Source organism: Penaeus japonicus, unplaced genomic scaffold (assembly GCF_977035675.1).
Source record: "Penaeus japonicus unplaced genomic scaffold, GWHDUDI00000001_assembly GWHDUDI00000042, whole genome shotgun sequence".
NCBI lineage: Eukaryota > Metazoa > Arthropoda > Malacostraca > Decapoda > Penaeidae > Penaeus > Penaeus japonicus.
In genome coordinates, this window is record NW_028234444.1 from 21,500,131 (window position 1) to 21,504,803 (window position 4,673).

The following is a 4,673-nucleotide window of genomic DNA, read 5'->3' on the forward strand; positions in this document are numbered from 1 at the left end:
GTACGAATGTTTCGTTATGATGTAATGTTTCTTTTTTATTCATGAAATATTTCTGGGCGCACATTTTCTCGCCGTGTTCCTTCACGCCCAATATCACCCAGGTGTGTGGGTGGTGGTGGGGGAAGAGTGGGGAGGGAATGGGCGGCAGTAACTGTTTCAACACACAAAGAGAGAAAGTGAGAGAGAGTGAGAGAGAGAGAGAGAGAGAGAGAGATAGGGAGAGACAGAGAGACTACAAGAAAACCCTAAATAATCAATACAAATAATCTATTTCCAGAAGGTCACCAAAAAGTAATCGATCGCTGATCGCTAAAGTAATAAAAATAATTGGTAGCAAAAAACACCAGGTCACTGAACCTTGCAAAGAACAAAGCTAGACACCAGGTCACCGATCTTTGCAAAGGACAACACATGGGCGCTAAGACTTCCTGCTGGAGATTCTCCCACTTAAACTCTAGATACCAGGTCACTGAACCTTGCAAAGAACAACGCTAGACATCAGGTCACTGAACCTTGCAAAGAACAACGCTAGACACCAGGTCACCGTACCTTGCAAAGAACAACGCCAGACACCAGGTCACCGTACCTTGCAAAGAACAACGCCAGACACCAGGTCACCGTACCTTGCAAAGAACAACGCCAGACACCAGGTCACTGAACCTTGCAAAGAACAATGCTAGACACCAGGTCACCGTACCTTGCAAAGAACAACGCCAGACACCAGGTCACCGTACCTTGCAAAGAACAACGCCAGACACCAGGTCACCGTACCTTGCAAAGAACAACGCTAGACATCAGGTCACTGAACCTTGCAAAGAAACTATCCAGGACAACAGGTTCACCGTACATTGCATATGAACAAAACGCTAAGACTAGGTCACCGTACCTTGCAAAGAACAACGCCAGACACCAGGTCACTGAACCTTGCAAAGAACAACGCCAGACACCAGGTCACCGTACCTTGCAAAGAACAACGCTAGACATCAGGTCACTGAACCTTGCAAAGAACAACGCCAGACACCAGGTCACTGAACCTTGCAAAGAACAACGCCAGACACCAGGTCACCGTACCTTGCAAAGAACAACGCTAGACATCAGGTCACTGAACCTTGCAAAGAACAATGCTAGACACCAGGTCACCGTACCTTGCAAAGAACAACGCCAGACACCAGGTCACCGTACCTTGCAAAGAACAACGCCAGACACCAGGTCACCGTACCTTGCAAAGAACAACGCCAGACACCAGGTCACTGAACCTTGCAAAGAACAATGCTAGACACCAGGTCATCGTACCTTGCAAAGAACAACGCAGGAACCAGGTCCCCGTACTTGCAATGCAAAGAACAATGCTAGACACCAGGTCACCGTACCATGCAAAGAACAATGCTAGACACCAGGTCACCGTACCTTGCAAAGAACAATGCTAGACACCAGGTCACCGTACCTTGCAAAGAACAACGCTAGACACCAGGTCACCGTACCTTGCAAAGAACAACGCCAGACACCAGGTCACCGTCCCTTGCAAAGAACAACGCCAGACACCAGGTCACTGAACCTTGCAAAGAACAAAGCCAGACACCAGGTCACTGAACCTTGCAAAGAACAATGCTAGACACCAGGTCACTGAACCTTGCAAAGAACAACGCCAGACACCAGGTCACTATACCTTGCAAAGAACAACGCCAGACACCAGGTCACCGTCCCTTGCAAAGAACAACGCCAGACACCAGGTCACTGAACCTTGCAAAGAACAACGCCAGACACCAGGTCACCGTACCATGCAAATAACAAAGCTAGACACTAGGTCACCGTACCTTGCAAAGAACAACGCTAGACACCAGGTCACCGTACCTTGCAAAGAACAAAGCTAGACACCAGGTCACCATACCATGCAAAGAACAATGCTAGACACCAGGTCACCGTACCTTGCAAAGAACAACGCTAGACACCAGGTCACCGTACCTTGCAAAGAACAACGCTAGACACCAGGTCACCGTACCTTGCAAAGAACAACGCTAGACACCAGGTCACCGTACCTTTCCTCGCAAAGGACAACGTACAGACACAAAGACTTCCTACTGGAGGCTCTCACACTTTGACTCTTTCCCTGGCCTTACTTACTCTGTGATTTGAGCTCGGCGAGAAACCTCTTGTTGTAAGGGACGTTGAGCGTTCCTTGGGGATGGCAGACTACCTGACCTAGTTTCTGCCACAATTACAGCGCTTCCAAATGAGGTTTTGATGGCCTTACGCAAACCAATGAGATGATTGTACTACCAGCCTTCTGACTCAAAATTTTTATAGGCACAGAGGAACATCTTGTATAAAAGGTTAAAGGGATATTTATACTCAGAGGCACAGGCCTGACACGGATTGGCAACTGTGTCACTTCCCTGTCTGCAATTGCAACGGTTTGTGGCTCTAACCCAGGTTCGTGCATTGTAGGTTGATTCTCTTAAGTGTCTATTTAAGATTATTTTTCTTCTATGATATTTTAATGAAATACAAATGTTTGTCATTTGTATCTGCTCTTTAAAATTAACGACCTCTGTAACTGAAGCAAAAAAAACAGTAACTATTAAGCCTCAGGTCAGATCTGATATATTCAGTTTTTTATTCTGTATGTTCAAATGAAATCCAGTGTCTTAATCCATATTCTGTCCTTTTGAATTTCTATTCTAATTTTCAAAAGCCTATCCTAATAAATGTACCTTAGTTAATAAACTCAACATTATCAACAAGCTTCAGTTATACATCTAATAATACAAGCTTATGTGCTATTCTTACACACACACACACACACTTCCTTAATTTGGTGATCAGTCTGCCTTGTTTCTCCCATGAAGTGACAGACTAATCCCCCCAATTTTCTCCCTTTCTCAGGGGGAGGTGGGGGGGGGGGGGAGTCGCATCACTGGCTTCACTCTCCATTGGCAGGAACTAACCAGGCACTGATAGCTACTTCACCTTCATAACATTTTCTAGATATATATATTGTTATGCATAGCGCATTGCATGTGTGCATTACGTAATGCATACACCAAACCGTCGAATACTGTCATATTGATCCTTACCCAAAGTGGTGTACTAGTGAGATTGTGGGGAAGGCTTGTTGCCTGTCCTCCTGTTCAGCTGGTGTGTTGCGGCGTATAATAATCTATATTGATTATATGATTATACACCATACCAAGTAAAAGTAATGTATCGGCAGAAATGAAATTGAATATGATATTGAATAAAGAAGCCGACGTTTCGTTGATCTTTTTAATTCTTCGCAGTCACTGACAGTCATTAAGCCTACTTCCATCAACGCTGGTGTATGGAAGCAGGTGTACGCCAGGTATACGCCAGGCGAGTGCGTAAACTTGCAAAGAAAGATGATTGTAAGTATATATATATATAAATATATATATATATACTTACATATATACTTACTGTATATATATATATATATATAAAATCATTGACGGCTGGGTTGGCGAAGGGCAAGGGCGGTGTCTGAGGTCTCTCCTGACGGTACTGTTCTTTGTATTTTCTTTGTGCAATCAAGTCTGTATTTGTGTTATGGTTTTCGTATTATTACATTTTATTGTGATATTTTAAATGTTAGGGGTTATATATATCGTTTATCAATTGCTTTCACGTAATCTTGTTTCGAATAAATTATATTGTTAATGCTACGTTTTGCTTATGATTTCAATCCTTCACTCCTCTACAGGTTCATGATGTAATAAGTTTTAGGAAATGGTCTGGAAATGCTGATGAAAGTATCAATTTCTGAATCAAGCAACTAAATAAAGAATTATTACTATTAAATTAAAAACTGGTTAAATGAGAGTGTGATACAGTGAATAAAACGTTATTGTCTTATGGCAGGACAAATGGGGGCCTATCCAATGCACAGATTATTTGTATTATATTTATATGTATATATATATATATACATATACATATATACATATTTATATACATACATATACTTATATGTACACGCACATTATATATATATATATATATATATATATATATATATATATATATATATATATATATTGTTAGGGGTAAAATGTAACCCGCTTGTGACACCATCTTATGTGGTGGTATAGAATGTGTACCGTCGGTGGCACCAGAATATGAGATGAGCTAGAGATTGTTCTAATTACCCACACATAATAAATAAAGGGTGATGTGAACCACGGCAGCTAAAGAATAATAACAATATATTATAACTCAAGATATATATAGAACATTATTTACAACAAAGGGGCACAATAATACATACACGCAAGGGGGGAGCTAAGCCTATCGCAAGGCGAACAAGATCTGAACTATAATTGAATTGAGAATACTAACTAAACACTGCCAATGCACAGTATATGAAATAAGTCACTAAGGCTCTAGACTATATCTACTTGGAATCCTTGATGAGGAGTCGAAGGGAGAGGATGACCTCTCGACACGAAGGCTGAGCTAACTCTATTCTGAATCTAAAAAGACCTATTCTGAAGCTAGATGTTGGGTCACTTCGAGGGCAGGGATGACCTCTCCTCATTGGATGAAATGCGAATTGACTCGACTTGATTGGCCGACGGGGATTAGGCTAAGGTTCGAAGCCCCGCCTTCCAAGCGACTCTAGGTAGGCACTCGGGATTGGTTCTGGAATTTGGAGACGT